General features: G+C 40.9%; 1 non-coding gene across 1 annotated transcript; it reads right to left on the reverse strand.

The window, feature by feature from the left end:
* Nucleotides 1-317: 317 nt before the first annotated feature.
* TRNAG-UCC lies at nt 318-390 on the reverse strand. The gene has a single exon. It is a non-coding gene; the product is annotated as a tRNA-Gly (tRNA).
* Between the last annotated feature and the right edge of the window lie 21,748 nt (nt 391-22,138).

Below are 22,138 nucleotides of genomic sequence, written 5' to 3' on the forward strand. Positions count from 1 at the left end.
ACATCACAATATCTTTGAGCTTTTCTGCAGAACTAAAACCTCCAACAAATGGAAGATGTTAACTACTTGATGAAGCATTCTTCGTTCCAGAGAGAACATCAGGAGACCAACTGAGGCCACATTAAAGGAATGCAGGCCCTGCACACACCCTGATCCTTATAAGCAACCCCACCCTTGAACCACTGCTGTAAAACTCCTTACCAAACCCCACCCCCACCCCTGGGTAGGGACACACAGTTTTGGAGAAAGCCTCATGGAGAAGGCTTTTTTTTTTTTTTTTAAATTTGGCCGCACCTTGTGGGTTGTGGGGATCTTAGTTCCCTGACCAGGGATTGAACCTGGGCCCCTTGCAGTGGAAGCGCAGAGTCCTAACCACTGGACCACCAGGGAATTCCCAGGGTCACACAGTTTTGAAGGGCACAAGCCCACTGTGTCCCCCTTTGCCTGGCAAAGCAATAAAGCTATTCTATTCTACTTCACCCAAAACTCCGACTCTGAGATTCAGTTTGGCACCAGTGCACAAAGGCCAAGTTTTGGTATCATTCTCTGCCCCCCAAGCCATAGTTGACTGCAACTCATTGCCGCTCAGCTCTAGGATGCCATGAGCTGGCTATGACCTTGGCTTCCCCCTTTCCTGCCAGGCTATGAGCTCCTTAAGGCTTGGACTCTCTCTTTCAGGTTAGAGCCCAACCCAGGTTCCAGAGAATGTAGAATCTGCTCAGTAATTGGCTGAATTGAATGCCTTTAAAATGTGAGACAAGCTTGAAGCCATAGAGAAGAGACACCACCCACACCCTTGGGAAGAAGAGCTGTCTATACAGTCAGATGAGAGGAGGCACTGAAAAGCCATCAAAGACTGTCTAAGAATGTCTCACATCAGCCTCAACCCAGAGACATGGGAGACGCTTTCCATTGGGACCAACCACTCTTCAGCTTCTGTGCCCTGGAGTCAGATCTGTTGGGCTCAGGCCAGTGACGTAGGCAGTTACCCACATAGACCCACCAGACCAAGACCACCAACCTTTTTAACACAGCACAAGACATGGCATTCATTGAAAGGCTGATATGTTCTGCCAGTGCAGACCCGGGTCGGCCCTGAACCAATGGCTGGAGGGAGAAGGTGAAAATTCCCATGTCTCCTTTTCTGCTGTTGTTCCCTCTTGCACATATGGGAATTATTCTTTACAGGTTTAAATGTCACATTGAAAATAAACTCAAATGACCAAAAGGTTTCACTGAACAATCCATAATAAAGATAAAGCCACCTGCATTGGGGTAAGCGCCGACAGCCAACTCTAAATTGCTTTAGTGTTTGGAACTTCCTGAATGGAATTCTCAAGCGCTTTCTGAGCAATTTAATAAACTGGGCTCATCATACCTCAATCAAACAAAAAATGGAGGAAAACAAAACTTCCTGGGAAGACAGAAACAAAATAAAATAAAATAAAAAAGTCACAACTGCCCCCAGTGGATTTGAATAGCATGGAGTCTCCTTACTCTTGTACAGAATCCAGTATATATATGTATATATGTGCATGTGTGTATATATGTATGTGTTCATTTATACACACACACACACACACACACACACATATATATGTATATATATATATATATACGTATATACACATATACACAGACACACATATAATTTTCCTTTTATCCCACTATGGAATCTCAGTCTAAGATGGTAATGTAATGAAGAGACTTTTATGGTCATCTCTACTTTTATGGTCATCTTTATGATTGACCTCACAAAATAATGTGAGTTATATACATGCATGTACACATAGGCCAGATTCTCAACTGATGTAATTCTATGGGAATTCACAGAGTTATATTGGTTGAGAATTTGGCTTCAGCTTCACTTATTGTAGAAATTCCCATCAACTAGCCTGAGATGAGGCTCCACACACATTGCCACAAAGCTTCATAGGCTGAGAATCTGGCTGACGGAGCACAGAATAATGTCCATCCAAACATCGGCTTGGATTTTATCTGGCCTTGCTTTCCAGAGCAGCTTGCATGATGGAATGAGCAAATGCCTTTGGCCTCTGGAGCTTTATGAATCAGTGTGACCCACTATGGGAAGCCCCAGGCTGTCCATCCATCCTGGAGGGGCAGAGTCCCTTCCCACCTCAGTCTCCCTACCTGGGAATTGGGTGGGACAATCACTTGCCTCTCCCTTCTCCCTCTGAACATTCTCTGCTATTTATGAAAGTACAGTTTGTAAATAGAACTCCCAGAAAATAAGCATTAAGAGCTGGAAACCAGCGTTGGTGGCCAGGGAAATGCATTTATTTGCTAAGTTAGCAAGTGCCAATACCATTAACTGAATTTGTGCCAAACATGCATTTTTGCAAATGTTGTTCTGTTCCATTCATTATTTATAGAACATCACCTAAGGGCAGTGCATACTACAAGCCAAAAATCTCATCCTGCATTTTATCAGAAACCCATTGCAGGGAAGGGGAGAAGGGAGATGGAGGGAAACTATAAAATGAGATTTCTGGAAAAAACTAAAGAACTTGTCTGGCATGTTTTGTCTGGACGAGTAATGCCCACAGGGCGACTTAATAATAATCTCCAAATGCAAGGGGGACTGGAAAGAGCAGCTGCTCTCTCTTGCCACTCAGGACAGAAGAAGAAATGAACCTCCACTGCCACATGAAAAGAGTTAGGCTAGTTAGAAGGGAAAACTTCTTTAACAGGGAATGCTACTGAGAGAAACGGAGAGCAGAAAAGACCTTTAGATGTGGGAAGTACTTCATGGTGTTCCAGATAGTCTAAGGGTAAGAAGTCAATTCAATATTTCCTCAACCCTGAGACAATAGATGTCCCTGGAGGTCACTGCCACAGTAGGAAATTGTCCTGGTCTTGATGGTTTGTCATCACATTAGAGGCATGGGTTTTGGTGTGAGAAACCTGCTTTGACATGCCACATTTGGGACAAAATTACTCGGTCTCTCTATGCCTGCTTAAGCATTTGTAAAATAGGGATAATTACTCATTCAACACTATTACTGCAGCAGGCACTGTTCTAGGGATGGGGGTACAGCAGTGAATACAATAGATTTAAGAACCCTTGCTGATTCTAATGGAGAGGGAGGCTTAATATAATAATGAAGAATAAAGAAGTAAAATATACAACATATCAGATGGTGATAAGTGCTATGGAGATAAATTAAGGAGGAAGGGGATGGCAGTAGGGAAGTTTTCCACTTTAAGTAGGGTTGGGGGTGGGGAGGTCGTACACTGAGGAAAGATTTGAAGGAAGTGAGGAGTGAGCTAACAGGGTGGAGTGGGTTGAATGGTGGCCCCCAAAATGTTATGTCCATGTTCTAATCCAGGAACCTATGAATGTGACTTTATTTGGAAAAATGGTCTTTGCAGATGTGATTAAGTTAAAGTTCTTGAGATGAGATCATCCTGGATTATCCGGGTGGGCCCTAAATCTAATGGCATGTGTCCTTGTAAGAGAGAAGGGGAGAAGACAGACACAGAGAAGCCACGAGAAGATGGAGGCAAAGATTGGAGTGATACAGCCACAAGCCAAGAAACACCTGGACCAAAGAAGCTGGAAGAGGCAAGGAAGGATTCTCTCTTAGAGCCTTCAGAGGGACCATGGCCTTGTGGCACCTGGATTTCAGACTTCTGGCTCCAGAACTATGAGAGAATCAATTTCTTTTGTTTTAAGCCACCAAGCTCGTGGTGTTTTTCATGGCAGCCCTAGGAGATTAATACAGAGGGTATCGAAGAAGTGGTTAAGCAAGAGAACAGCAGGTGCAAAGGCTCTGAGGCAGGTCTTTTGCCTGTCTGCTTGGAAAAGAGCCAGGAAGCTTGTGTCTTTGGAGTGGCAGGAGTGATGGGAGTCTGCAGCTGAAGTGGACTCTGAAGGAGTTAACAGCTGAAGGCTCTCTGCTGATGGCGCTTCCCACAGAGGAACAGCAAGTCTTTCCTGGAAGAGGCAACTGGGTGGCACATCTCTGTGCCCAACACAAGCAGTGAGTCTAGGGGTAATGTCATTGTAAAACAATGATGGCTTGGACCAGGCTGATAGGAGTGGAAGAAATGAGATTCTGAATATGTTTTTGAGGCATGGAAACAAGTGGATTTACGGTAGATTGGATATGGGATATAAGATAAAGAGGGAGGTCAAGAATGGCTCTGAGCATTTTGGCCTGAGCAACTAGAAGAATGGAACTGCCATCAACTGAGTTGGGGAAGGCTGTAGATGGAACCGGTTTGGGGGAAAAGATCAAGAGTTTGCTTTAGGACACGTTAGATTTAAGATGCTTGTTAAACATCCAAGTGCAGATATCAGATAGATATATGACTGAAGGGGACATTTCTGATCTGGAGATATACATATGGAAAAATTTTTTACTTTATTTCTTAACTTACAGAAATATTCTTGCTTTCTGTTGTACAGTTTTATGAGCTTCGAAAAATACATAGTCATATAACCACCACCACAGTTAAGATACAGAACTGTTCCATTATCCTAATAAAATCCCTTATGTCACCCTTTTGTACTCAGACTCACCCCTCATCTCCAGCCCTTGGCAACCACTGATCTATTCTCCAAACCTAGAGTTTTGCCTCTTCCATAATTCATATAAATAAAATCATACGGTATGTAGCATTTTGAATCTGGTTTCTTTTTTCAGCACGATGTATTTGAGATTCATCCATGTCGTGTTTATCAATTCCACTGTATGGATGTACCATAGTTTGTTCATCCATTGACCCGTTGAAGGACATCTGGGTTGTCTCCCCTTATTAGCATTTATGATAAAGCTAGTATAAACATTCAGGGTCTTTTGTGTAAACAAAAGTTTTCAAATTTCTTGAATATATAATGAGGAGTAGGATTGCTGGGTCATCCAGTAAGTATATGTTTTCAAAACTGCCTACTGTTTTCCAAAGTGGTTGTACCATTTTGTGTTTCCCACAGCAGTATCAGATTTCAAATTATTTTTTAAATTTATTTTTAACCACTCTAACAGGTGTGTAATAGTATCTCATTGTGGTTTTCATTTGCCTTTCCCTAATGAATAATGATGTTGAGTGTCTTTTCATGTGCTTATTTTCCATACAAATTTCTTCTTTGGTGAGGTATCCATTAAAATCTGTGCCCATTTTTAATTGGGTTATTTGTTTTCATACTGTTGAGTATGGAAAATTCTTTATATAATTTGCTTACAAGTCCTTTGTCAGATATGTGATTTGTAAATATATTTTCCAAGTCTGTAGCTTGTTTTTTTATTCTCTTAAAAGTGTTTTTGGCAGAGCAAAATTTTAAATAGTTTTTAAGATTTTTTTTAATGTGGACCAGTTTTAAAGTCTTTATTGAATTTGTTACAATATTGCTTCTGTTTTATGTTTTGGTTTTTTGGCCACGAGCCATGTGGGATCTTAGGTCCCCGACCAGGGATCGAACCTGCACCCCCTGAATTTGAAGGTGAAGTCTTAACCACTGGACCACCAGGGAAGTCCCAAAAGTTTTAAATGTTGATGAATCCCAGTTTATCATTTTTTTTCTTTTACAGATCATGACTTTGGTTTCATATCCAAGAACTCATTGCCTAAATCAAGGTCACAAAGATATTCTCCTTTATCTCCTTTTAAAAGTCTGATGGATTTATGTTTTTATATTTAGGTCTCTGAACCATTTTTAGTTAATTTTTTGCAAGCCTCGAGGTACAGTCAAGGTACATTCTCTTTTGCATATTGGGTGTCCAATTTTTCCAGCAGCATTTGTTGAATCTCTACTTTCTTTTTAAATTTTAATCCTCTTTTAGTTCTCCAGATTGGATAATTTCTAATTACCTATATTTAAGTTCACTTACTTTTTCCTCTATGAAGTTATCCAGTGATTTTTTTTTTATTTTAAGGTATAATATTTTTCAGTCCTAAATTTCAATTTGGTTCCTTCCTTAATAGTTTCTATTTCCTTCTTGAGAGTTTTCATCTTTCCATTCATTTCAAGAATGTTCACCCTTACTTCATGGAACATGGTTATGATAGCTGCTTGAAAGTCTTTGCTAATTCAAACATCTGGATCATCACGGTGTTGGCATCTGTTTATTGTTCTTTCTCTTGAGAATTGGTCAGATTTTTCTGGCTCTTTTTATGTTAAATAATTTTAGATTTCTTTCTGGACATATTGACTATTATATTCTGAGACTGGATCCTGCTAAAATCCTCTTGAGAATGGAATGTCAATAGATTTGTTGTTGTTTTAGCAGGAAGTAAACACCTTAGGTTAAGACCATAAGTTTTGTCCTGCTTTCTGTGGGCAGTGGTTCAAATATCATTTCAGGATTCAATGCCATTGTTTCTACTGCCCAGTATATGTGACTCAGGAGTGTGTTTGGGACTTGGGAGTGGTTTGTATCACAGCTCAGTTCTCAGAGATTTTACTCCGCTCCTTTTGGGTCTGTGCTGCTCATGCACAGCTTGGTGGTGAGCCCAGGATTTGTGTTAGTTCATACACAGAATTAGAGGGATTCCTTTTTCCAATTCTTTTCTCTCTGGGATTTTCTCCACATTCTCTGGCTCCCAAGATCCCCCTTTTCCAATTCCTTTGGCCAGAAAAATGGATTTTTCTCAGACTTTTAGCCCTCCCTCCCCCACCACACTGTCTTACAATTCTATGTCACTGGAGCCACCCTCAGGGTGAAGCAGCAAGAAAAAAAATAATGGGGTTTCCTCCTACACTCCTCACACAGAGGGATTCCTTTTTCTGGTTCCACTAGTCAGACAGACAAGGTTCAGGTATCTGCACCACCTGTTGGTGCACCACCACAATGTGGTGACCAACATTGTCACCACAGCAGTACAGATCCACAACTGGGGTTGGCCTCCAAGACAAAGCCAGGAGAGACAAAAAGAGAAAAAAGCAAAAAATGAGGATTCCCACCCCCCCAACTTACTGTTGGCTCTCAGGGATCTCTTTCTCCAATCCTCTGGCCAGAAAGAGTGGGATTTCTATTGGAGTTTTGGGTGCCCACCCGCATTTGAAAATTCTGTGACTCAGATCTCCGGGCCACCCTCATATCAAGTCCAGAGACACAAGAAGAAAAAAAGAAAAGGAATATCCCTGGTACTGGTCGTTCTTCCAGTTTTGATTGCTATTGTTTACTTACCAGAGTCATCAGGTAGTTGCTTTGTATATTCTGCCCAGAGTTTTCAGTTGTCATCAGTGGGAGCGATAGACTAAGTAAGCTTACTCTATCTTGGTCGGCCCTGGAAGTTCTGGGAATTTTATGTGTGTGTGAATGCATGATATTTATGATATTTCAACCATTTAGATTGGATAGTTATGATATTGAAACAGTTATTCAGATTAAATGAGATCACCAAAGGAGTGGGTTTAGATTGAAAAGAGAAGGGGTCCAAGAACTGAGGCCTGGGGCACTCCAACAATTAGAAGTCAGGTAAATGAGGAAGAATGAGAAGACCAGAGATAAGATGAAAACTCAGAGAACCGAGTGTCCTGGATGCTAATAAAAGTGTTTCAAGTAGGAGGAAGTGATCCATTGGGTCAATTACTGGCAATAAGTAATATGAAGACTGAGAATTTGCCTTTGGATAATTCCTATGGTTGTGGGGGGAATTAAGTGAGATGCTAAGTAGAACAAATTCAAAGCAATCCCTTTCAAAATACCAAGGCCATTTTTCAGAGAACTAGAACAAATAATTTTAAAATTTATATGGAAACACAAAAGACACCAAATAACCAAAACAATCTTGAGAAAGAATGGAGCTGGAGGACTCATGCTCCTTGACTTCAGACTATACTACAAAGCTATAGTAATCAAAATAGTATGGTACTGGCATAAAAACAGACACATAGGTCATCGAACAAGACAGAAAGCCCAGAAATAAACCCATGCTTACATGGTTAATTAATTGATGGCAAAGGAGGCAAGAATATACATTGGGGAAAAGACAGCCTCTTCAATAAATGGTGTTGGGAAAACTGGATGGCCAAATGCAAAAGAATCATACTGGACTACTTTCTCAAATCATATACAAAAATAAACTCAAATTGAGCTGGTTATTTTTTAAAAACCAGCAGACATGGGAGAAGCTTTGAAAACCAATAAAAGTTACCATTTTGTAAGAGATATTTATATTTATAAGGCAAATCTCCATTTGTAGGGGTGTCTCCCTCTATGTACCAGGAAGAGAAGGATGACTAAATCTCTAGAAACTCTTATCAATGAAGATGGCAACTGACTTGAATGTGTATAACAACCTTACCCTCGTTTACTATGCTTTTCCTGATAACCACCCATACCTGGCCCCTGCACCCCCCCTCCCCCCACACCCCCAAACACACAACATCTTCTTTTGCTTTAGCTGGAGATGGTATTTAAGGTGGTGGCTTGGGCCATTTTGGAGTTACTCAGCTCTCCTGCATATCTTCCATTTATATAAGAGGTATTCATGTTATTAAACTTCTGTTTGTTTTTCTCCTGTTAATCTGTCTTTTAATAAAAAGATGGTCTTATCCAAGAACTAAAAGGGTAGAGGGAAAATTACTTTTCCTCCCTTACAATTCCATATATGATATCCTCTCAATTAAGATAAGGAAATCAATGATCAGTCAAGATTGTTTCCTATTTCAACCATTGATCCTACAGTAGCCAACTTCCTGCATGACCAATACAAAATTGCAATGAATTTGAAGGAACAGACTCCTTCTTACCTATTCTTCCTCCCACTTGGAGAAAACCACCCTCTATGTTGAATTACCTGTGAAAGACACGACACCATCCTGTATTTCTTGGGGTCACAAATGGTGGCTTACTAGCTTATTTATGGTCCTGATCCCATTTTCTGAAAACTGTGTCACGGTTGTTCTAATAAAAGGGAGATGCCTTCGGAGAGACGTTGACGATTTTTAGGAAGAAATTAATTTATAGTAAACAAGTTGTATGCTTTGTTTTTATCCTACATCAGCCTCACCTCTGGACTGGACCAAGCTTTGGTGCATCGGCCATTACTGTGATTTATCATTAGCTGATTACCTAGTCAATTGTTCTCTTATTGAAACGAAGTGAGAAAAATCAAACTAACTTTCCATTCAATGGAAGGTATTACAAATGGCAGTTCCTTTTACACTCAAGAGACTCCAGGCAGCCCAGATGATCACCTGGTATGATGTGATACACACAGCTGCCTAGCAGGTACAATGTGGCTCTCCAAGGGTACATCCACCTCCAATCATTCAGTGCTTGTCTTTGGCCATGAGAGAGAGAGAGAGAGCGAGAGAGAGAGAGAGAGAGAGAGAGAGAGTGTGTGTGTGTGTGTGTGTGTGTGTGTGTAAGCAGGCAACGAGAGTTATTTGGGAGGCCAGGACTGATGCAATAAGTCAAAATTCTTAACACCAGATGCATGTTCATCCTTCTGTGTTAAATTATTGTGGGATACTATTATTATTATTATTCACACAAAGGGAGGTTACATTTACTTTCCTGGGTGTGGAAAGGCAGGACTGGACATTTAAATCTAAAAAGTACTAAAGAAGAGTGAAGCCACGCTAGGGTTGGGGATGGCGGTGGGGGATGGAGGCTTTGAAGTCAGCAGCTCACCCAGGTATGGCTTGCCCAGAGATTGATTCAGTCTGCAGGAAAACAGCACGCATATTCAGTCCTCAGACGTGCGGTGGCCTTGCTTTTCTGAGTCCATAAAGCCATTGTAAGTCTAAGATTTGGTCTTGGTTTTTCAGTGTCAATGTGATTACATTTCTAACGAGAAATCTGTAGGGGCATGAGGTTTGTCTTTTATCTCAAGCCTCTCCCAGTAAATTGCTAAACTCCCTCAATCCTCTCTCAGCAACCTTGTATGCCTGTACAAGGGAGAAAAACAAAACTGATATATTGTTTCAACTAATGCTGTTACCCCCAAAACTCCCCAGATTTTACTTTGTTGCACCGGGAGTTAGAAAGTTTCTGAGGCTCTCTTATATTTCTGAAAGGGAAACTTTGGGGGTATGCTCATAATGGGTAGCCAGCCTGCAAATACGTTAGCTTTTCTTCTCATTAGCACATAGTCTCAGCTGGGAATTTAGACTTTCCAAGAGGGAAGAGCCAAGTGTCAGCACAGAGCATTCACCCAGATTGGCTTAAGATGGGCCTATACCAAAACTCCTCTGGATAAAGCGACATGGGAACATGCTTATAGAGGAAAGAAAATTTTTCTTTTAAGTGGCTGGGTTTATTTATTAGAAATTAATATGCCTCTGTGGGGACTAGTTTTGTGACACGTTGTGTCATTTGCAGAACTGGTTGGGGGTCCATACACCACAGCTGTTCATTTTCTCAGGTGCTGCATATTCCCCATGAGCTAGTCTTCATCCACCATTAGCCTCATCCCTAATGGCCTATATTAATTTATAACAGGGGAATTGCAGAAATGCACTATGTTTCACAGAAGCAAGGCGAGCTCTTGCAACCCTTTTAAAGTCACAATAAATTAAGCTGCAAGGTATGCCCATATTTATCTTGCATCATTTTTAGAGTTATTGTTGCTATTTTTCTTACGCTACCTTAATTAAGATATGTCTTTGGAGGATTAACTTCTGTTGGAAAAAAAGCGCAGAATTTTATTCCACAGCTGGTTGTTATGACAACCAGAAACAATGCTGCAAAAGCCAAGGACTCAGTGGAGAGAAATGGTCACAACCAGTGGCCCCTCTGCTATGGGAGCTTTCAAAGGGCCAAGTTGGCCCTGTGGATTTGTTCTCTCCAGCCCAGGGCCAACACTGGCCCCATTAGTCTTTCTATCTGATACGAGGTTTTGCACTTAGTCATTTTACAACAGCTTTGTATTTAATCTACAAAGCAACCCTGAAAAATCCCTTGGTGTAGCCAACCGTAGCCTGCTCTTTAAGCTAATTATTTTTCTTTGTTAATGAAAAAGTATCCATATGCCTAGTAAATTCTTGTCCGTATACATCTTTATTTTCATTAATTTTATGAAACATAGCTCAAGCGATAAGTCAATCTGTCTGGTTAAGAAGGGCATACACTGCCCTTTTAAGGTTTTACAATCACAAAAGATTTCCCCTCTATAGTTCCTCTTGAAGAGGCATACGTTTTTTCCAGGTCAAAGAGAAATAACACAGCAATCCTTCCAGCCAGGCTCTCCTTCAACAGGCCACACTCCACCAAGCAGGAGGTTGGCCGTTACCACTTACGGTAAATCACCAGACAGTGGAGCCATCTTTGCCAGTCAGAAATATTTCCTCACCACACTGGTTCTGTTTGATTGGTCTTGGGTTCATGCAGTTCCTGGCACAGGGAGGGCCTTTTCCTCCTCTGCCAGGTTTCTTTCAGCCTTGCTACAGCCTAGTTTCAGCTCTGGCTTAGAATCCAACCCACAAAACTACCTTTCCAATTGCTCCTTTTGGCCCAAAGAATGTCATCCAGTTTCCAGTGAAGGCCTCAGTCAAAGGCCTTGTTGTTCTGGGAGGTGGTACCCCAGTGGGATGGGCCATTGCCAACTACGTCTCCCTCACCCACCCCAGCCCTGGGGACTATTGGGGGACTTTGAGTTCCCACAGCTCCATAAGCAGGCACTGAGGGTCTGGGATGCCTTTGGACAAGGTGGCAGGGCATAATTAAGGGGTTCTGAAACTCATGACTTATAGAGACACTGGTCAAGCTGACTCTGAAAATAAAAGGAAAAAAAAGGTTTTCAAGCAATAACAAATAATAATAATATGGATTAGGTCTCAAACTAACACAAACTAGTTTCAGATTTGAGGCCACTTAGCAGGAAACCTCCCATTCATGTTCCCAGAACTCTATCCCTCCCTGTTGTCCACACACAATGTTCCCTTTCTCAGGAAGTAATTTCTGTTAAAAAACTTTTATTGCTCAGTTTATGGGGATTTCATACTCGGATTTACAATACTTCTCAGGCTGCATACACACAAGTCATGGGATCTTGATTTCTGAAGAGGGAGTAGCTACTGATATCTTAAAGAAGACATCAGCTTTGGCCAATGCCCCAACTTCTTTAGGGGAAGACTTTGTCCCTAGAACTGAGAAAGGAATAATGCTGGAAATGCCATGTGGTCAGTGGTGGCTGAACCTCATATGAACCACACATCACCTGACCCCACCTCTCTCCATCCTTGCCCCTCTCATTGCTGCTCCCACTTATTTGATAATTGGATGGGAGACATCAGGCCAAAATATTTATTAAGCACACTCTGAATGCAGAACAAAGTCCAAGGCAAAAAGAATGGGGAGAAGGGAATCAAAACTTATAGTTCAGACCTTAATAGTCTTTCAGTAGGACCCTCACTTCAGCCTGATACACGGTCTTCATGCTGCTAGCTTCTCCTCCAGACTCTAATCCAGGGGTTCTCAAACTTTAGGGGCATCAGATTTACCTGGGGGGGATGATTATTAAAGCACAGGTTTCTGGGCCTCACTCTCAGATTGTATGATACAGCAGGTCTGAGGTGGAAGCAAGAATTTGCAGTATTAAAAGTTTCCAGATGATTCTTATATTCATGGACCAGGGACCACACTTTGAGAACCACTGCTCTTATCCATTCTTCTCCCTGTTTCCAGAATGATCCTCTAGCATAGGAGTCTGATCAAGCACTCACCACCCAGTCACCATGGAATAAAGTCTCAACTCAACATGACATTTAGGGCCTCCCCACCGGGGTCCCAGCTGATGTGTGCAGTCACAACCTCACACATCCCATGTTTTAGCTTTTATCTTGGGTTCCCTCAGAAGCAAACCCAGAGACAAGGATTTGACGGGTAATGCCAGGAAGCAATAGCGTAGGAGGCAGTAAGTAAGACAGGGAAAAAAGGGAAACCAATACAGAGTTAGTTAAAGAGAAGATTACTGCTGTGGGCAACTGGGGTCCAATCTCACTGGGGGCCTCTGGAGGACTGCATAGAGAACACCTCAGGGCTATCCTGCCCAAGAGCTGAAGTACCTGGGGAATTATCCGCCAATTTCTGTCGGTCTTTCGTTGAGGGCTACCACTAGACCCATCAACTGCCTGTCACTTCCGGCGCGCCCCTAGGCAAATCTAGGTCACTGTGGAGGCCAGAGAAAGCACTCAGGCAGAGCCCTAGGTACTTGAAGTAGGAAGCCATCAGGTCAGAGTACATGCAAATGGTGACTGCTGAGCGTTCTTTGATGAGCCACCGTCAGCTTCTACTCTACAAGTCCTCTTCATACCCAGTTCTTTCACACATCTCTTCTCCTGTGCAGAAGGGCCCAAGCCTGCCTTCGCCTGCTCTGGCCCTCTGGAAGACAGAGTCTTGGATGGGGCTGAGATGATTCTTCAGGGCTTAGGTTGGCAGTAGGCTGGGTGATCATCAGCTCAGTAGCACACAAGTCTGTATGAGCAGACAAAGTTAAGGAGCCCAGGGGCAGGTGGTGAGTAGAAACAGCAACACCAAGAGGGCCATGAGCACTAAGGAAAGACGCTGCAGGGTTGGGTGGTGGCATGGGGTGCTGACAAAGCAGCTGAGGGGGTGTCCGCAGGCAGTATTTTGAAGTCATCCTTTGGGACAAATTTTGAGCCTTTTGGCCTTTAGGCCTGTGGTGGCCACCTGCCCTGCAGTGATTATGAAACACAATCGAATGCAAGACGAAACAGTGGAATTACATCATCCTGTTGCCCAAATGGTAAGTCTTAGAGCACAGGCTGGTAAAGAAGGGTTTGCACAGCACTCGTGGGTGTGGTTACTGTGACCATACCCTGGCACTTAGGTGACATGCTGCCCCTTCCAAGTGCTGTTAGAACCCCCTCCTTCTCAGTCAGTCTTTGCCTCAGGCACTGAGCCTCAGATATTGTTAATTTCTTGAGAACCCAACAAGGTGAGAATATTCTCTCCCTTGATTTTCAGACTTCTTGTTCGGCCATTGGGGTTAAGGGAGTGCAGAGTTATGGATGGCTTAAAGTGATTCCGGGCAACAAGGATATGTAACACTGGTGTGTGTGGGTGGGCAAGAAAGACAAGAATAATAAACAATCAAAAATTCCCATTTAATGTTATATAGTAACTTAATATTCACTATATAAAAATAAAATGTCTTCTGTAAAAAAAAAAAAAATAGAAATTTTTTCCTAAGGAAATCTTCTGACCGAAACAGTCTTAAGCTCATGAAATGTTATTGAGTGGCTGGTTCATATCCTTTTTTTTTTTTAACCCCTTTATCCTTTTTAATCACAGTTGAAGTGATATATGCATGAACTTTGCAAGGCATAAGAAAACATAATTTACTTGACATGATTTGGGGAGGGAAAAACTGAAATATATTAAACATCACTCAACCACGTTATTTAGAGAGAATAAAGTCAGAGACACTAATTGCCCATGATGGCTATTTATACAATGCACCACTGGAGTGAAGGGATCCTGGCTGCTCTTGAAATAGGCAGTTTAAATCTGATCCAGAAGGCAACCAGTGGAGCCAGTAAAGACACATAATCTGGGAGGTGACATGTTTTCTCTGTTAAAGTACAGCTATTGAGACAGTAAAGAAACAAGAACAGGCCCTAGTCTAGTCTCAAGTGAGACTGCAGCGTGGAAAAACTTTGCCCCCTCTCCTACCTCATTCTCCTGCTTGATGTCCTTCTTTCAGATGTCCTGAAGATGACCCCTAAGTGTCCCAAACTCAACTGGGCAATGACTTCTGCTTTAGAATGATCCTTTCTTTCCTCCACATCCACCAAAATGTACCTGTTCTATGTCTTAATCTTCAAAAGTTTGCTATGTGATTAATTAGCTGTCGTCTGTAACCTAATACACAAATTCCCATAGAGACTCAAGGACAAATGGTGGCACAAGGAGAATCCATCAATTTCCCATGTCAATTTGGGGATCACACAGAGAGGTCTTCTTTTTCTTAATGCGTCCTGTTAGTGCGAACAATAAAATTCAAATGAATAAATGCACCCGAATAAAAACACCTCAGGGTTTTAAGAATTCTAGTACTTCCCAAAGAAGTTGTGATGGGGATGCATAGGTTCAGTTGCCAAATCATTTTGGTCATGGTCTTGACATTTGAGGATCCCTATTAGAGAAAGGAGAAAGGTCTACATTTACATTCTTCCAAATATATAGGCTTGCTTGAATTTCCTAAAAATAGAAAGGTCTAAGGAAGTTACCTTAGAATTTTCAGTTCTAATAAGCTAGAAATAGATTTTTACCTTTCCCCGGTGAAATGTAAGTTCTAGTTTCCAATTTCTCAGATCATTCCTTTAGGCACTATACTACCTGGAATGGCACTGGTCTCTCTAAGTCCTGACGTATCTTCGTTTTTACGCACTGCCAGGCAATATGAATGCCATCAGAGTAACAGACAGCCAGAAGAGCCACACGAAAGACACTAACCAATTTGTGCCAATGGTATAAAGGCTCACCCCCAGGTTCTCCACAAAGGGCATGTGCCCACTGCCAGGTGCCCTTCACACCCAAAACACTATTCCTGGGGCTTCCCTGGTGGCGCAGTGGTTGAGAGTCCGCCTGCCGATGCAGGGGACGCGGGTTCGTGCCCCGGTCCGGGAGGATCCCATATGCCGCGGAGCGGCTGGGTCCGTGAGCCATGGCCGCTGAGCCCGCGCGTCCGGAGCCTGTGCTCCGCAACGGGAGAGGCCCCGACAGTGAGAGGCCTGCGTACCGCAAAACAAACAAACAAAAAACCCCACTATTCCTTTGCTCCCAAAGATGTTGCAGTTAACACCATCAATTAAGATTACTTTGGGGAAGGGAATGGAAACTAAGTCAAACTAGTAGTACCTGCAATATACCAGGCAATGTATTAAGGTGCTTTCATAGACCTTTACTTCCTTTACTTGCCCCAAACACTTGTAAAATCGGCATTATAATTCTCTACTCAAAGAGAAACCTGAAAAAGAAAAAGTTACTTGCCACCTAAATTAAGTAGCAGAACAAAAACTGGCTCCAAGACCCATGCTATTTCCTCCAAATTAGTGGTTCTCAAATGTGTCATTCCCCAGACCAGCAGCGTCAGCATCACCTGAGAACTTGTTAGAAATGCACATTCTCGGGCCTTGCTCTAGATCCACTGGATGAGAAACTCAGACAATTTGAGAAGCTCAGGAATTTGTGTCTTAACAAGCCCTCCAGTGAGGCTGATACTCCTCAAAGTTGGAGAACCCCTGTCCTAGAGCACAAATCCACATGACGATACCCAGAAATGAGCTGATCACAGTGCAGCCCCTTACCAGGGGCATTTAATCGTTACAAGCTCAGATACAAGCTCACTCCTCTGTAACCTCCCTGTTCTCAGAAGATCTCTTAGTCTTAACAGCCATTGTTGTCCATATCATCTTTTTTCCATTTATCACTTATGTCTCACAACAACTCTTCCACTGGGGCCTGAAACTCTTAGATCTTTACAGTGATTTAATTTTTCACATCTGTCTTCCACTTAACAGTGCCTGACAACAGTGGCTTGCATAAAGCTACAAGCTCTATAAATATTGGTTTCCATGATGAATGGACATATCAGAAGAGCTAACAATCACTTTGTATGCCTCAAAAATATTGGAATATTCTTCAGTCTGGAGAGAACCTATTAAATGAAATGCTGACAAATGAGAATGTGTTCTCCTCAAGGTCAGTGCTTCTTCAAGTCCGATGTGACCACAAACCACTTGAGGATCTTGTTAAGATGCAGATTTCATTCAGAAGTCTAACTTCCTACAAGCTTCCAAGTGATGTCCATGCTGCTGGTCCACAGACCACACTTTGAGTAGTGTGGTTAGGGTGTCCATGATCTCAAAGGGTCTGAAAACTGGGACACAGGAAGAATAGTTGCGGTGGAGTCCTCTATGGTTGGATTTGGATATTTGGAGGTGAAGGGTAGTACACTCACTCTTAGCTGGCCCAAGGGCAGTGAGGGGACGTTATATTACATTTAGAAGATTTTGATTTCAGCTCAATAGAGAGGAACTCCCAAACCATCAGGATTGTCTATGCAGTAAATGGGTTGCCTGAAATTATCTGTGCCCTCCCCACCTTCCCCAGCCCAGGAAGTGTTCCGTGGCAGATGAGGGATCAATGGGCAGGGGTACCACAGAAGGGAATCCTGAATGGGACAAGTTGGACAAGATGGCCCCAGGGCCGATCCAGCAAGGTTTAGGTACAGTCTTTCCTTCTCCAACTGAGAGCAGAAACCACGTCTCTTCTTATTAATAATGTTGTCAGTGTTCCTAATATAGGTCAAACATATAGTCTGAAGAAAATATGAATTTATAAAAGTGCAAAGGAAAAATCAATTAAGTCCTATTACCCAGAAATAACTACTACGAACATTATAGACTATTTCCTTCAAACTCTTTTCTAAGCATATATTTTTAAACGGTTGAGATTTTCTTGATATAAAATTTTGAACTCTGATTTTTTTCCCTTAGTATTTATATCTTAGTAATTCCTCATGTCATTAAAAAATGTTTCATAATGCTTCTTAATCACTGCATCATATTGTTTTCTTGTACGTACTGAAATGGATTTAATCGACCCCTAATCACAAGCCATTCCTGCTACTTCCATATCCTCACTACTTTATATAATGTTACAAAGATTAACTTAGTGCATAAATCTTGGTCTGCATCTCTGATTATTTCCTTAGGTTGTCTTACTAGAGTATGGATATTTTAAGGCTCTAAATAGATATTCTCCAATTGCTTTTTAGAAAACTTGTACCACCAGAAATGAGAGAAAGTATGGATTCCCCATTTTCCTCAGCAATAGGGAAATTACCACTTTTTAAAAATTTATGACATTGATTTCATAGAAATAGACTCATTATAGTATTCCAGTTATATTTCTCTGACTCCATTTAAGGTTAAATACAATTTTAGGTTTGTCAGCCGTTTTTATTTCTGTTTTGTGACTGAATTCTTGGCTTATTTTCCATTAGTCCTAGAATATTCCTTACCAAATGTGTATGATATTATTTTTACATATTGGAGATAAATCTGATAAGCCATCATTTATTGTATCTGCTTAAACCATTTATTGTCTAATGTTATGTTTTCAATGTTCCAAAAGTTTTAATTTCATTATCAAATCTATTAATCTTTTTCTGCTCCCTTCAATGTCTTTTATACTTGGAAAGTCTTCTCCAAGTACAAAGGATATACTTAGTCAATAAATGTTCAATTTTTATGGTTTGAATTTTGACAGTGAACTTTAATCCAGGTATAATTAATGTTCAGGTGGGCTATATAGGTTTCTTTTCCAAAGAGCTGTTCTTCTAATGAATGTATTGAACAATGTGTATCTTCTCCCACTGAATTTTTCTACATTGAAAACTTTTGTTTGTTAAAGGTACAAAAACACTTTGTTCTGTTAGTTTATTAATATTTCTAGTGAGAGCATATGACTGAGTATGCAACATTTTTTTAAAATCTTGATTTAAAATTTGCAATCTCAAAGTCTCAAACCAAGTTTATTTCTCAAATTTTCACTTTGAAAAATTTCAAAACTACAGAAAAATTAAAAGAATAATACAATGAATACCCATATACTCTCCACCTATATTCACCAATTGTTTATAGTTCCTTTAACTTTTTATACGTTCTCCCTCCCCTCCCTTCCCCCTCTCTGTTTTGTTTTGTTTTCCTGAACCGCTTGATAGATGCAATCATTTTGACACTTGAACTTCACCCCAAAATCTTCACCATGTATCTCCTAAAAACAAGAGCATCTTCTTACATAAACAAAATACTTGGGAAACAACATTCATACGGTAGTACTATTAACTAATAAATTGTCCATACTCAAATTTCCCCAATTGTCCCAATTATATTCTTTATAGTTTTCCTTTTCCTAATACAGAATTCAATCAAGGATTACACATTGTTATTTAGTTCTTGTGGCTCTTTAGTCTCCTTCTTTTGTCTCTCATGATACTGACAGTTTTTCAATATTTCAGGCCGGTTGTCTTATAGACTGTCTCATAATCTGGCTAGCCTGAGAGTTTATTCAAGAGTAGATCCTAGTTAAATACTTTTGTTAGAAAAACTTCATAGGTAGTGTTGTGTCTTCGCAGAGCATCGCATCAGGAGACTCCTATTGATTTTTTTTTAATCAGCTTAATTGACATATAATGTACATGCACTAAAATTAGCCAATTTTAAGTGTAAAATTGAATGGATACTGACAAATCTATAGTCATGTAACCACCACTTCAGTCGTGATTTAGAACACCTGCAACATCCCAAAAGGCTCCCATGTGGCCCTTTGCAATCAGTCTCCTGCCCACAATCTTGGCATCCACTGACCTGCTCTCTGTCACTATAGTTTTGACTTTTCTAGAATGTCATACGAATATATCACACAGACTTCTCTTGTCTGTCTTCTTCCGCTTAACATAATACTTTTGGATTCATCCATGTTGTTGTATGTATCAATACATCATAGTTTGTTTATTCATTCACCAGTTGACTGACATTTGGAGTCTCTTCTTTTTCCTTTCTTTTTTTTTGGCTGCACCCATGGCTTGCGGGATCTGAGTTCCCTGACCAGGGATCGAACCTGTGCCTCCTGCAGTGGATGCGTGGGGTCTTAACCACTGGACCACTAGGGAAGTCCCTGACGTCTTTTCAATTTGGGGATATTATTAACAAAGCTGCTATGAATACAAGTCTTTGGACACATGTTTTCATTTCTCTGGGGTATATACCTAGGCATGGGATCAATGGGTCATATGGTAGGTATGCTTAACTTTATAAGAGACTCCCAAACTATTTTGCAAAGTGAGTGGACCATTTTGCATTCCGACCAATTGCTCTGCACCTTAGCCAGCACTTGGTATTATTAATATTTTTTTAAAATGCTAGCCATTCTAATGGGTGTGTAATGGTGGCACATTGTGGCTTTGATTTGCATTCCCTTAACAGCAAATAATGTTGAGCTCCTTTTTGTGTGTTTCTTTGCCATTTGAATACCTTCACTGGTGAAGTGTCTCTTCAAATCTTTCGCCCATTTTTTAAATTGGGTTGTTTGTTTTCCTAATCTTGAGTTTTGAAAGTTCTTTATATATTCTGGATACAAGTCTTTTGTTGGATATGCTATTTACAAATATTTTTTCTCCCAGTCTGTGGCTTCCCTTTTAATTTTCTTACTATATCTTTTGAAGAACAGAAGTTTTACAGTTTGATCAAGTTCAATTAGTCAATTTATATGCTATAAATATCCATATGTAGGTTTTTGTATGAACATATGTTTGCATTTCTCTGGATTAAATGTCCAGGAGTGAAGTTGCTGGGTCATACGAAAGGTACATGTTTAGTTTTTTTTTTTTTTTTTTGCGGTACAAGGGCCTCTCACTGTTGTGGCCTCTCCCGTTGCGGAGCACAGGCTCCGGACGCACAGGCTCAGCGGCCATGGCTCACGGGCGCAGCCGCTCCGCGGCATGTGGGATCTTCCTGGACCGGGGCACGAACCCGTGTCCCCTGCATCGGCAGGCGGACTCTCAACCACTGCGCCACCAGGGAAGCCCCCTAGTTTTTTTTTTTTAACATCTTTATTAGAGTATAATTGCTTTACAATGGTGTGTTAGTTTCTGCTTTATAACAAAGTGAATTAGTTATACATATACATATGTCCCCATATCTCTTCCCTCTCGCATCTCCCTCCCTCCCACCCTCCCTATCCCACCCCTCTAGGTGGTCACAAAGCGCCGAGCTGATCTCTCTGTGCTATGCGGCTGCTTCCCACTAGCTACCTATTTTACGTTTGGTAGTGTATATATGTCCGTGCCACTCTCTTATTTTGTCCCAGCTTACCCTTCCCCCTCCCTGTATCCTCAAGTCCATTCTCTAGTAGGTCTGCATCTTTATTCCCATCTTGCCCCTAGGTTCTTCTGACCATTTTCTTTTTTTTTTAGATTCCATATATATGTGTTAGCATACAGTATTTGTTTTCCTCTTTCTGACTTACTTCACTCTGTATGACAGACTCTAGGTCCATCCACCTCACTACAAATAACTCAGTTTTGTTTCTTTTTATGGCTGAGTAATATTCCATTGTATATATGTGCCACATCTTCTTTATCCATTCATCTGTTGATGGACACTTAGGTTGCTTCCATGTCCTGGCTATTGTAAATAGAGCTGCAATGAACATTTTGGTACATGACTCTTTTTGAATTATGGTTTTCTCAGGGTATATGCCCAGTAGTGGGATTGCTGGGTCGTATGGTAGTTCTGTTTTTAGTTTTTTAAGGAACCTCCATACTGTTCTCCATAGTGGCTGTATCAATTTACATTCCCATCAACACATGTTTAGTTTTTAAGAAAGTGCCAAGTTGTTTTATGGAGTGGCTATACCATTTTACATCCCCACCAGCAAAGTGCAAGGGATTCAGCTTCTCCACATCCAGTCAGTATTTGCTGTTGTCACTATTTTATTTTAGGCACTCTGAGAGATGTGTACTAATATTGCATTGTGACTGTTTGCCTTTCCTTAATGGATAAATGATATTGAGTGTCTTTTTATGTGCTTATTTTTCATTTTTTGGTGAAATTTCTGTTCATGTCTTTTGTTCCTTTTGTAATTGATGGTTTACTATTGAGCTTTGAGATTTCTTTACATGTATCTTTTGTTGGATATATGGTTTGCAAAGATTTTCTCTTGGTCTGTAGCTTGTCTTCTCATCTTCTTATCAGGGCCTTTTGCAAATATTTAAATTTGATGAAGTCCAATTTATCTTTCTTTTTCTTTTATGTATCATGCTTTTGATATCAAGTCTAAGAACTCTTCACTTGCCCCTTGTCCTGAATGTTTTCTCCTGGGTTTTATTTTTCTGAGAGTCTTATGGCTTACCATATTACATGTAAGTCCATGATCCATCTTGAAGTGATAGTATAAAGTGTGAAGTTTAAGTTCTTTTTTTTTTTTGACTTATGGATGCTCAATTACTTCAGTATCATTTGTTGAAATGCTACCTTTCCTCCACTGACTTAGTGTTGCTCATTTGTCAAAGATCAGTTTGTACCATTTGTGTGGGTCTATTTCTGGGTTCTCTCTTCCCTTCCATTGATTTATGTGTCTATCATTCCACCAATGACAAACAATCTAGATGATTGTAGATATATAATAAATCT

The sequence above is a fragment of the Phocoena sinus genome, chromosome X (genome assembly GCF_008692025.1).
Source record: "Phocoena sinus isolate mPhoSin1 chromosome X, mPhoSin1.pri, whole genome shotgun sequence".
Lineage (NCBI taxonomy): Eukaryota > Metazoa > Chordata > Mammalia > Artiodactyla > Phocoenidae > Phocoena > Phocoena sinus.